The sequence below is a fragment of the Bufo bufo genome, chromosome 8 (genome assembly GCF_905171765.1).
Source record: "Bufo bufo chromosome 8, aBufBuf1.1, whole genome shotgun sequence".
NCBI lineage: Eukaryota > Metazoa > Chordata > Amphibia > Anura > Bufonidae > Bufo > Bufo bufo.
In genome coordinates, this window is record NC_053396.1 from 160,559,967 (window position 1) to 160,574,383 (window position 14,417).

Sequence of the window (14,417 nt, forward strand, 5' to 3'; positions counted from 1 at the left end):
CATAGCAAATTCAGTTCTGTTGTCACCACTATTCCTCAGTTTCAAATACCATGTGTTTCACTACTAACTTCCCATGTTGGCTGTGACCAGATAGCCGAGGCAGAGAACCTCCCTGTCCCCCAACTAACGGGGCTAACATTTTACCTCATCACAGGGAGGAATTAGTAAGAAGCCGTGAGACATTAATACATTGACTAGATCATTTGAGGAGCAATAGGACACTACTGGTTCATTCTTTTGCTTTGTGCCAGTCCCACAACACCTTTTACTTGCGTCAGTTGTTGGATAACACAGCGAACAAAGCAAGGGTAATAAATCCCAAAATTAGGGATCTCTGCCAGTTAGGAAACTTCTGGGATCTGATAACCCTTTCATCCTTGTTTTCCCAAGTGCTTAGCCATACCATCAGTTTCCAGGTATCAACTCTCCAACTTCACTGAGTAAACCATACCTATCTCGTGAAAGCTGGACTGTAGAATATGACGGTCAAAATCTGCAGCTACTACTTACTATCCTGCTAGATGAATATTGAAACTGTACTCTGTTTTAAAGGGGTTCTCCTGGATTCTCATATTGATGGCCTATCCTCAGGATAGGTCATACGGGGGTCCGAACCCCGGCACCTCTGCCAATCGTCTGTTTGAGGAAGTCACAGCACTAACTGGAGCTCTGGTGAGCATCGCTGCCTCCTCACAGCACCATCCTTGGTATCGCAGCTCAGCCCCATTCACTTGAATGGGACTGAGCTGTGCCTAGGCCATGTGACCAATGAAAGTGATGTCACATGACCTAGGAAGAGACCTAGGTGCTTACAGAGTGCCAATGGCTCTTTGTACAGCAGATCAGTGGGGGTGCCGAAAGTCGGATCCCCACCAATCTTATATTGATGACCTATCGTGAGGTAACCGGCCCCGTTCACTACACAATGGACAGAGCTGTGTAATTCTGGCACCGGAGCTACGCCTAAACAGCTGACTGCCAGCAGGGTGCTAGCCCTTCACTAGTCAGATATTGATGACCTATCCTGAGTACAACCCATCAACGTAGGAGCAGTGGACAGGCTATGGACACCTTTTTCATGAAAAAATATATATATATTTTTACATATTTTAAAAGTTAAAAAAAGTAAAAAAAAAAAAAAAGTTGTATTTCAGTTCGCAATTTTCGTTCCTTCATTCATTTTCAGACCCCCTGATACCTACTTTGCAACCTACTCCTAGTTTCAGACTTTTCTCATGTGGGTTTGGTATGGATGAGACAGCCACTTGAAGGATATGTTAGGGTGGTAAGGCTGGCCGAGGGAGGAGACTGATTTGGTGACCGTGGCCCCTAATTTGTAATAAAAATGTAAGAGTAAATACAATATCATCCAACATAAGATGTGCTGGTTTAAAGTGCAAATAAAATGGCAAACCCCTTCAAAGGGAACCTGTTACCATGAAAAATTTGTGTAACCATATTATAGAACAAGAGATCTTGAGCAGATGGATATATATATTTTTATGGGAAAAATGTCAGTATATGTTGTATTTCATTCATTTACGTTCCTGCTTATTCTGGGTTTTTGTCAAGGAGTGAAGTCTGTCAATTACTGATAGGACCACCTCCTGGACTTCAAAGCCCTGACTGAGCAGAAGAGCGAAATACAAGTTATATAGTTATATGGGAAAAGATTCAGTATATCTATCTGCTCAGCTCCTCCTGCTCTATAACATGTTGCCTGCAGCTCAGTCTCCATGTTCAACAGGACAGCTTCCCTTTAAACCCTTGAAATACAATCTTTAGGATTACAGATGGAACTTCCTATTTGTCCTCTGGGTACTGTAAATACCTGACAGTTTGTACTCAGTTTTCCTAATTAGATCTCTGGGTTTCTTCTCTCCTTATCCCTGGACTGGCCATTATTTTGAGTAGGGAATCCCCCCCCCCCCCAACCATACTGGTTGTATTGCCAAAAGAAGGGATTTATAAATACGCAATCTTGTTCTTTCCAGGGTTGGCAGCTTAGCCCCCTCTTTAGTGGCTAGCGCTGGGAGCCCAATGTACAGCTACATGCAAATACCACTACAGTGGCAGGCAGCAGCAAGACGCTCAAGATGATTTTGTGGGTCTTGCAGTTACAGTTGTGTTCAAAATAATAGCAGTCAGACACCACTAACCTGATTAATCACTGTTTTTGGGAGAAATGATATTTCTACATGGCAAATAATTTACTAGCAGGTGTAGCAGAATAATAGAAACCCAACAGACATGACATGCATGCTGCTGATTCTGTGTAATTCAATCACTTATTGAAAAGGGCATGTTCAAAATAATAGCAGTGTGGAGTTCAATGAGTGAGGTCATTCATTCTTTGAAAAACAGGTGGCAATTATTGTCCTTATTTAAGGAAGGAAGGCAGCAAATGTTGTACAAATGGTCGTTCCAGACATGGTTCAGAAGAACAGCGTACCTTGAGTAAAAAGTTGATTGGAGAGGGGAAAACATATAAAGAAGTGCAGAAAATGATAGGCTGCTCAGCTAAAATTATTGCAAATGCTTTAAAATGGCAACCAAAACCGGAAAGACGTGGAAGAAAGCGAAAAACTACAATTCGAATGGATAGAAGAATAGCCAAAATGGCAAGGACTCAGCCAACAATCAGCTCCAAGAAGATCAGAGAAGGTCTAAAGTTACCTGTGAGTACTGTTACAATTAGAAGACGCCTATGTGAAGCCAAGCTATCTGCAAGAAGCCCCCGCAAAGTCTCACTGTTGAAAAACACATGTGCTGAAGAGGTTACAATTTGCCAGAGAGCACATTGACCGGCCTAAAGAGACATTTTGTGGACTGAAGAAAGTAAGGGTACATGCACACGTTCAGGATTCATGTGCGGAGAATCCGCACTGAAATCCGCAGGTGTTCGCAGGCAAATCTGTGCGGTCAATCCGCATTAATTGGTGCGGATTTGCATACGGATTTGCGTGCGGATTCGGTGCGGATTTTCCGCATGCGGATTTCACTAAGTGAATGAAGAAAATCCGGTCAGGAAAAAAAAAATTAATTGACATGTCGCGGATTTTAAAATCCGCACCGCAGGTCAAAATCCGCACGGAAAAAATCTGCATCGTGTGCATTGAGAATTTCAAATTCTCATAGAATACAATGGACATGACCTACGGTGCGGATTTTCCGCACGCAAATCCGCGCGGAAAATCCGCACGCAATCCTGATCGTGTGCAGGGGGCCTAGGATTGTTCTTTTTGGGTCTAGTGGCCGGAGACATTTTGTGGACTGAAGAAAGTAAGATTGTTCTTTTTGGGTCTAGTGGCCGGAGACAGTTTGTCAGATGACCCCCAAACACTGAATTCAGCCACAGTACACAGTGAAGACCGTGAAGCATGGTGACACAAGCATCATGATATGGGGATGTTTCTCATACTATGGTGTTGGGCCTATTTATCGCAGGACAGGGATCATGGATCAGTTTGAATACATCAGAATACTGGAAGAGGTCATGCTGCCTTATGCTGAAGAGGAAATGCACTTGAAATGGGTGTTCCAACAAGACAACGACCCCAAACACACCAGTAAACGGGCAACATCTTGCTTCCAGACCAACAAGATTGACGTTATGAAGTGGCCGCCCAATCCCCGGATCTTAATCCAATAGAAAACTTGTGGGGTGACATAAAAAATGCAGTTTCTGAGGCAAAACCAAGAAATAGAGAAGAACTGTGGAATGTAGTCCAATCATCCTGGGCTGGAATACCTGCTCACAGGGGCCAGAAGGTGGTTGACTCCATTGTCGGGTACAACACAGATGTCCAGCAGTTCTCAGAAACAGCGGTTATACAACTAAATATTAAGTGATTCAAAGGAAAGCAAAATCTTCAAACATTGTTCAGTTTATACAGTGAATGTTTGAGTTTGTAAAGAAGAATACAAACACTGCTATTTTTTTTGAACAGTCTAATATTCACTTTTCTTCAACAACACAAATTTGATATATTTTTCTTCATGTTTTGATTTGGAATAGAATGTGTAGTGTTCCCAATGCATTTGTGTGTAAGAAAAAAAAAAAGCTATTAGAAGGATTTTGAGCTTTATTCACTTTTTTAAACACACTGCTATTAATTTGAACACAACTGTACTTCGAGAAGGCGGGTCCCTGGGGAATATTGGCTAGGGAGCCTCAGGGTCTAGAAGTCTTCTCTGCCACCCGATGAATCTCTAACAGGGATCAGCAACCTCTGGAACCCCAACTGTTCAGAAACTACAACTCCCAGAATGCTTCATTCACTTGTATGGGAGTTTGAAGAACAGCCAAGCATGTTTGCATGCTGGGAGTTGTAGTTTCACACCAGCTGGAGTGCCGATGGTTGCTGATCCCTGATCTATAATGACACCCGGTTTGCTTGAGCCCTGAGTGTCTAGCTCCCAGATATATAACCCCCCCCCCCCCCCACACACCCCCAAGTGAACAAGGATAACAATAGTTGTCCTTGTTCTTCCGTAGGACCCCTGATGGCAGCGCTTTATTCTCCGGTTCCCTATGCTCCAGGAGCACTGCTTTCCTCTCACCCTGTCGTAAACGGCTCATTCAGCGCTTATCCTGCCCCCTATGTCTCACTGTTACAGCTGAGAATGGGGACACGCTGTAGAATTCCAAGACGACTCCAAGATGTGATACAGACGTTGCAAGAAGCAGAATGACACAATGCAGCCTGAAGGGAACACAGCACATAAAGTACAAATAATACTTTTCTTGGCTGCATCACATAATAAAATACCAGACTCTCCATCCATCTTTAATGGCTATTTTTCCCTTTGCAAAAATGTCGCAATCCCAAAACAGAAAATATTCCTACTCTATGGGGAAACGTGAAGTATAAACCGAGCTGATCAACATTCATCTACAGAAAATGTCAAACAGGCAGGGCTGGGTTTAGTCCCCAGGAAAGTTAAGGCAAATTTCCTAATTTTACAGGGTTATTTGCATCTCTCTATGTATGCCTGGCGCTACATAATCTTTTCCTCACCCCTCTCCATGCACTTCTATATCTGCACAGCAGCCAATGTAAAGAAGTAGAGCTGCAGTGTAAAGCAACAGACATGCCAAACAGCAGGAGGCTGAGGTGGATCATAAATTATTGATATGCATCCACAGCTTAGGTGCTGGCTCTTCTTAAAGAGACCAGCCCTGTATGGAGACTTACTGGAAGTACCCCGTGGTATGGAGACTTATTGGCAATGCTCCATGGGAAACGAATATGCAAAGAGGTATCACCCAAGGAAGAGAACTATCTCACCAGCGCCTCCTATTGAGAGGGGCTCCCTATGAGTCAAGATATGACTTTCCAACAAGCTTTGGGATTTGACAATGGAAAATAGCCAAGCCAAATCTCCATCCGTAGACAGTTTTTTCAGGGTGTTTGACCCTCGTCATTACGGAACAGGATTCTGGCTGGCTGGGTGCAAGGCCTTGAATGCGGCTTATGCAAGGTGCGGAATCTCCTTAAAGAGACAAGTGCGGTGGTTTCCATATAGGACTGGTGTCCTTAAGAAGATTCAGCACCCTGACTAAGCCGCATTCAAGGCATTGCACCCAGCGAGCCAGATTGCCTTCTTTGCTGGCTTGGTTCATTTTCCAATCACATTATACATTGCTCATATCTAGAGGTTATGATCCCCCCCCTGCAATTCAGCTAAGGTGGCCGTGCTTGCACACTATAGGAGAAAGCGCCGGCCTCGTATCTGCGCTGCAGCGATGGCTGTAACCCCTGTAAACGAGCAGTGTATAATGTGTTGGAAAAATGAATCCAGCCAGCAAAGAGGCAACATGGACAATCACAATACATTAGTAAGTGTCTTGTATGAACTTTCTCTACATGATAAATGCCATTTGCTGAGGTGAGACACCCCTTTAACCTAACTGATATGCATTTAAGTATTACAACACCAGTTTCTTCCATTTTTTTTCTTAAAAATTCTGGCACAAATTAATACTACAAGCAAAGAGTCGAGGATCGGGGGAGCTGGAGTGTATGTGTCCTTCTGAGTGACAGGAATCTGCAACACATTAGTGGCAGGACTCCATAGGAACATAGGGAGTCACTTTTTGGCAAACTTTGCAACCAAATCTGTGACTTTTCTCAGCTCACGCCAATTTGCCGAGATCGCAGAAAAAAGGGGGCATGGCGTGGGCAGGGAAGGGAGAGGGCCGTTCGGCGCGTCTCTTATCATTTTCTATGCCTGTTTTTGGCATAGAAAATGACTTAAATCTAAGCCAGCAAGGGAGCTGGCGTAGATTTTAGAAAGTTGTACAGCCAGCGCCTAAGTTAGGTAGAGGCCGGAGCCTCTACATAACTTAGGCGCATCAAGTGCCAGCGGACATGGGCTAAGACTGGTGTCTAAATGTCCCCAATAGTGTATTGCTTATAGGCTCCAGTGCTAATGCTTTGGAGTCTAGGAGAAAAGCAATCTAATGATTGCTTGTTATAGTTTCCCTAGGAAAGTTCCTAAAAAAGTTTTATAGTTTTAATTTTTTAAAATTTTTCTTTTAAATATAAAAAAATATATAAAAATTCAAATCACCCCCCCTTCCCCAATAAGAAAATAAAAGTACATAAACAATTAAAAAAATAAACATGGGTATTGCCGTGTGCGTAAACGCCCATACTATTAAAATATCTAAAAAAATATTCCATACAGCAAACGGGAAAAAAAAAAAAAAGCTAAAATGGCTGATTCGCAGTTTTTTTGGTTGTTTCACCACCCACAAAAAATTGATTAAGAAAAATGATAAAAAGTCACACACACTCCATAATGATATCAATAAAAAGTACAGATCGCTCGAGCAAAAAATGAGCCCTAACACAGCTCCGTACATGTAAAAATTTAAAAAAGTTAAAAGGGTGTAAGAATATGGCGATGCAAAGAAAAAATTCACTTTTACCAAAGTCCCCCCCCCCCAGTAATAAAACGCTAGAAACGCTATACATACGTTGTATCGATGTAATCGTACTGACCCAGAGAATTTAAGAAACAGGTTTTACCACATAGGAAATGCTGTAAAAACAAAAGCCATAAAACGGTGGCGGAACTCTTTTTGATAATGAAAAAAAAAAAAAAGAAGCTATGGCTTTGGGAAGGCTGGAAGTAAAAAAACGAAAATAATAAAAAAAATTGCCTGGTCATTAAGGGGTTTATGGGTGTTTTGCATGGCCGTAAAATGGATGAATTTCATTGGCTTTTTTTTAATCCCAACCCCTGCAGTAGACATACATAATGTTCCCCATAATGGCTCCCAGCAGTAATAACGTCCCTCATAGTGGTCCTGAAATGAAAAAAAACTAAAAAACACTCACCTCATCCACTTGCGCGCGCAGAGGCAGTCGCTCCTTTCTCGATTCTGAAGGACCTGCCGAATTACCTGCGCTCAAGCGCGATGATGTCACCACGTGCTCCCAGCATGATCGAGTGGTCACATAATCATGCTTGAGCACAGGTCCTTCAGAGTCAAAAGAGGAGCCTGCAAGTGAATGAGGCGAGTGATTTTTTTTAGTTTTTTAAGCACTAAAAGTGCCATATTGCACCATCATACCCGGTTTAACGACCATTAGATGGGTGCACTCCTGTTAAAAACGGTCCCATTGATTTCAATGGGGTCCATCTGGCCGCAAAAACTGACAAAAATAGGACATATCCTATTTTTTGACAGACGATATTCACTGGCCGTTAAGAAAATATGTGAATAGCCCCATAGACTGCAATGATCTGAAAACGGTCGTGTGACGGCCGTAAAAAAAAAAAAATCTGTTTTTCACTGTGGTGTACATGTAGCCTTAGATGCACCACTAGGGGGAAGATGTGAATGAAGTCGGGTACAGAAGACACCAGGACGCTTTTCTGTAAGAGCACATTTATTACAAAAACACACAAATGCAGCAAGTGCCATAAGGACCATTAACCATCACTGTACACGATACAACCACACACGACTTTATACATCTGCAAAAACTCTTAGAAAAGAACACAGGTGATAAAGACTAAAAAAAGCGGACACAATATGGCGAACAAGCGCTTGGCCATAACGTTAATGCAAGGGTCGGCGTTTACAAAATGTGATATATGGGCATTAGAAAGGATTGAGATTTCCTGCATAGTGAGACATGGACAGGTGAGAAAAACAGAAAAAGGTGGAGGGACGGCGAGTACAGCGGGAAATTCTACACCCGTAACAAAACAAATGGAGAGCGAGCATTCATTATGTCAGCGTGCTACACTACTACAAGAGAAGATGAAGCTCCACGGTCCGTTTTATAGGGCTGGCGTGGACTTACCTAGATACACATAACCTATGACAGTATGGCTAGGCTTACCCGGGTGCTTTAGTATCTCATGGATGTAGAGATTAGGCCACTATCAGTTCTTTAAAGGGGAAGTCCAGGATTAGAAAAACATGGCTGCTTTCTATCAAAAACAGCACCACCCCTGTCCATGGGTTGTGTCTGGTATTGCAGCTCAGCTCTACAGCAGTCAACGGGGCAGAGCTGCAATATCACAAACTGTGGACAAAGGTAGAGCTGTTTTAGGAAGAAAGCAGCCCCGTTTTTCTGATCCTGGACAACCCCTTTACTTTCCCAATGTTCATATATGCTCTACAGTATTTAAAGCGCAGTTTCACATCAGGGATTATTGGTGCGACTGCTGGAAGTATTACATTGTTGTAATATGGATATCACAAAAATCACAGGGAATGTCACCTTCATGCAACTTTATTTGGTTTATTGATCTCTCCTGAAACAACGTTTTCCTTCCAGTTTTTCAATCTCCAGTTAAGGTCTCATGCACATGAACGTTTCTGTCCTGTTTTTTTTTACACGTCCGTAGACAAAACCATTTATTTCAATGGGGCTTGAAAAAAAAACGGAAATGACTCCATGTGCATTCCCGTGTCCGTATGTCCGTTCCGCAAAACAGATAGAACATGACCTATTCTTGTCTGATTTACGGACAAGGACAGGCATTGTTACAATGGATCCAGAAAAAAAAAAAAACGGATGCAACAGACGTCATCCTTTTTTTTTTTTTGCGGATCTGTGTTTTGCAGACAGCAAAATACATACAGTTGTGTGCATGAGCCCTAACTTTAATGCCTAATGCTCTGACGTTCATGCTACGGTGGTTGTCCGAATGCTTTGGCATCAAGTCGTCTAGGTTCAACACACGGCGTCCAAGTAATTATATTTGTCTTGTAACGGCAGATAAAAATAAGACCGCGCCGAGTCTCTGATGAGGATAATTTAATTCACAACCAGAGACTGGACAAATGCTAACATTGTGTTCTTTTCAGACCTTATGCACACGGCCCTGTGTATTTTGCGGTCTGCAAAACGCGAATTCGCAAGATACGGATGATTGTCTGTGTTGCATCCATTTTTGGAGGATCCATTCACTTCAATGGGTCTGTGGTCTGCATTTTGCGAATATATTCGACCTTTTTAAAATGTACATACAGACGCAGCACACAAATCATCTGTGTTCTTTCCACATCCGTATGTCCGTTCCACAAACAGATAGAACATGTCCTATACCTGGTTGCAAAATGTCGACCACGGACACATTGGAAAACAAACCCAGAGGCAACATGGACGTCATCCGTGTTTTGAGTCCTCCACTGGAGATCTCAGGGACTAGAACAAGGAATAGAAGTGAATTTATGGGCGAGAAGTAGATGCCTTTGGTGTTATCCCACAGTCCTCCTCATAAAGGGCATCAATGAGATCAGTACCTAGATACCAGATTATTATTATAATTTATTATTAAAGCGCCATTCTTCCATGGCGCTGTACACATGAAAAGGGGTATACATACATAATACAGACAATTGCACTTAACATTATAACATATATGAATATGACCTGCAGCTTACACAGAAAATCCCTTTAAAATGCTAACGGTACAAGATAAACCTTTTAAACAACACGAATCTGGCGGGGAAGAGATCTGCACCACAGCCGAGCTGCACTTAACGGGAATCTGTCACCAGCGATCTCCCTATCCACAAAGCTGTGGTTTACCTAATTAATGCGCTGTTTTTCTCTTATTGATCCAAGGATCTGTTCCCGCACTATGATACTTTTTCTGAATATGCAAATTAGGCCTTTGGTGCAAAGAGGGCGTCAACATTGCTCTTGTTGCACTCAAGCTCCGCTCGTTTCTATGGCCAGCCCCTCCCTGGCCGCTTTGATTGACAGGGCCAAGTAGTGGTAAAGCAGCCAGGGAGGGGCTGGCCACAAAAAAGGAGCAGAGCATGGGTGCAACAAGTGCAAAGGTGATGCCCTCATTGCACCTAAGCCCTAATTTGCATATTTGGAAAAAGTATCATCACTCGGGAACGGAGCCTCGATCAACAATAGAAAAAAACTGTGTTTTAATCAGGAGGACCACAGCTGTGCGTCTATGCAGACAGTTTGATGGAGAAGTTGCTGGTGACAGATGAAATAAAATGCATGTTCATATAGAGCAGACTTGTGTCCCACAGACACCTTTGACGACATTATAGTAGGTGTTTACATACTATATCTATATATCATGACGTGTTGTGACCAAGTTTAGCATTCTGAGTGCTACTTCCTAAAAACATAGGACCCCCCCCCCCCCCAATAGTAAAAGTCAGTCTACAATTCAGCATGAAAATGAATGCACAAAACAAGCATAATATCTGAAGACGATGCTTCCACACATAACCTCTATATAAGTGAACTAAACACTCCCACATGTGACCTTCTGAGAAGACTTGGTGCACACTATGAGCACTGACTGTGGCAATATATAAAAAACCTGGCAAATGCAGTCAGAGAACAGATTAGAATAGATGTAAAGTACACAGAACTGGATGGAATCCGCTGAAAGACGTCTGTCTAAGGAGGCTGACAGAGCTCTTCAGCTGTTTTGTTCTTAAGGCATTGCTCATTTCTGATCATTTGTAAAAAAAAAAAAGAAAAAAAAAAAAAAAAAGCCATCTTGTTCTACGTTCTCCACCCACAGAGATGAGCAGTGGCAGAGATGTCCAAGCAGCCACTCATCTCTCCTTTTGCCATAGAGGACCCAAGGCTTTTATTGGCAGCCAGCCTTAAAGAGGACCTCTCAGCCCTCCTGACATGCCTGTTGTAGTAAATACTTGTATTCTTTGGTGTGTGAAAAAAGTTGTAGTAAAAATGTGTCGTGCTATTCCTTTGTTATTCCTCCTAAAAATGTATGAATAAATTGAAAACTCTGTGTTACCTGGGAGGGGTGTCTTTGCACAATATAAAAAGGTACAACCATATGGTTCAAGCTACACCGCCTCTCAGCCACTGCACGTCCATGGTACAGCATGAACCACGTAGCCAGGCAAATCATGGCGGTATTCAACTGACTTATTACACTGTCCAGCTTTTCTAAAAAAACTAAAAACAACAACACATAAGCTTGTAATGACGTAGGGTCCATTCAGATGTCTGCAAGTGTTTTGCGGTCCGCAAAACATGGATGCTGGCCATGTGCATTCTGCATTTTGCGGACCGCATATGGCCAGCCCTGTGATAGAAATGCCTATTCTTGGCCGTGATTGCAGGCAAGAATAGGACTTGTTCTATATTTTTTGTGGGGCCACGGAACGGAACTACGAATGTGGATAGCACACAGTGTGTTGTCCGTATCTTTTGTGGCCCCATTGAAATGAATGGGTCCGCACCCATCCAAAAAAATTGTGGAACGAATGCGGACCCAGAACTACGGACGTCCGAATGGATCCTTAGTTAAATACTGCCGATGCTTGCATGGCCTTGTGATCCAAGCTGCACCCTAAGGGCTGAGTCGACTGACCAGGTTCGGTCTGCGAAACAGGGTCTAAGACTTGGCTGCATCTCCTGGACCAACCCCGACTATTCCTTCCAAAAGAGCTGTGGACGGTCCAGTAGATGAGGCCAACAGACCGACTGTGTTTTCCAGACTGAACGTGGTCTTGTGAATCAGCCCTAACAGAATCTAATCAGTGCCGACAGTATCAGGCTGTAACACCAGTCATAGGTTTCTAGGAGGAATAACAGAGGAATGGCACAACACAGAGTTGTAAGAAAAGATGCTCAGAATTATTATTTTATGGTGAACATGGTAATTACTATAACAGACATGTCAGGAAAGGTGACGGGTCCTCTCTAAAGCCTCATTCACACGTCAGTGTTTCACGTACGTGTTCTCCACGGACGGCACACGTCCCCATTCATTTTAATGTGTGTATTCACACATCGTTTTTTACCACAGTGCTACACTATTATACTGTTCGAGCCGCGCACTCGTCCACTGCACATAGGACATAGAATACAAGCTTCACAATGAATTCCGTCCTCGCTACTTACTGCGTATCTATTCAGTAGGTTATAAAACCTGCAAAGAAAAATTATTTGTTCGCTAAATTAATATACAGTAAATAAAATATGGCTCAAACCAAGTAAACCATTGTTATATACCCCTTACACCACGCCTACAAGCGGTGGTGGGTAATCGGACACTGTCCGACAACTGACAGCTTCAGGGTAACCAGTGGCAGACACAAAAAACAACCATTAATACGTCTTGTGCGCAAAGCTTCAACACAAGACAACATAGAATATGTCTACCAATATTACAGGGGTTCTCCAGCCTCAGCGAGAGTATTGACTGGCACCCAGCAGTGACATGTGACAATGAAATGTCATACGTCCGACAGCGACTGGAAGCGTTGGAGATGAGATCTCATCGAGGGACCTGGAAAACTTTGAACCGGTGAGTGGATTTATTTTTAAAGGGCATCTGTCAGCAGTTTTGTACCTATGACACTGGCTGACCTGTTACATGTGCACTTGGCAGCTGAAGACATCTGTGTTGGTCCCATGTTCCTATGTGTCCGCATTGCTGAGAAAAATGATGTTTTAATATATGCAAATTAGCCTCTAGGAGCAACGGGGGCGTTACCATTACACCTAGAGGCTCTGTGCACTTTTATTGACTTCAGGAGAAGTCAGGGCCGGGCATGATGACATTTACACTGCCTGGCCCTGTCAAAGTGCAGAGGACACAGCGGTTGTGGAGAGAAAGCAGATCCTCTAGGTGTAATGGTAACGCCCCCGTTGCTCCTAGAGGCTCATTTGCATATATTAAAACATCACTTTTCTCAGCAATGCGGGCACATATGAACATGGGACCAACACAGATGCCTTCAGCTGCCAAGTGCACATGTAACAGGTCAGTGTCATAGGTAAAAATCTACTGACAGATGCCCTTTAAATGTTATACTGTGCATGGGAATTCATTTGCACACTCTGACACCCCCTTTAAGCTCCAAATTCAGTGTCACCCCTAGCAGTGAGCACTAGATCTAGAGATTTCAAGGGTAACACGTTTCTAATATTTAAAGGGGCTTTCCAGGCTTTTAATATTGATGACCTATCCTCAGGATAGGTCACCAATAACAGATCGGCGGGGGAGTTTTTGCCTCTATCTGTACATAACCTGTAGGGTACGGCCAAACATGGAGAGTACGTACTGGATCAGGAGGAAAATGCCGCAACAGAAACCATCTGAAATGGGCTGGTTCTGCGAAGACCGACGGGCTGAAGGCTGAAAATCCACAGGGCGAGTCAATTTACGCAGCGGGTTTTCTCCATAGAATGCGATGGAGATTTCTAAAATCTCATCACTTTGCTGGTACTGCACATGAGATTCTAGCAGTAATGGCGGGTTCACATGTGCAGATTTTCGGTCTTACGTGCGGCAAATCCCCAGCATTTACAACCCGTGTGAACCCACCATCACATATTGTAGGCGGTGACTATACGAACAGTGACACCATATAGAGAGAACTTCTGTGCATCTCTGTGATAAAGGTGGCTATACGGAGAAATAGAAAGAATCAGAGGCAAAGGCTACAGTAAGTGCGGACGCGAAATACTCCAAAATACTGCTAATAGGACTATACACTGTACCTGCATCTACAGTACCTGCTGTTCCTGGAAGGAAAGCTGATGATGGAAAAATCTGATCAGGTTTTAAATACCATTAAATAAAGGTGACTAGATTTGCTTCCTGGTCAGTTTCCAGTCTAATACATTAGTGCATTAAATACAATAGTACCGTAAGGCTCTGTTCACATTACGTTTCCTTTAGAAGTTTAGGTTGATCGTGTTGCCAGGATCCAAAAGATGCCGCTGTAAAATCAATATCCATCTCCATTTGTTGGATATACCTTTATAGGGGTATCCAGGCTTAGGGCAAAAAAAATAAAAAATTTTACCCTGCAGAAAAAGCACCACACCTGAAAAAAATATACATATATCATGTGTCTGGTACCGCAGCTCTTTCATATTTGAGTGAAAGGGGCTAACCCATAATACCAGACTCACCTCATATTC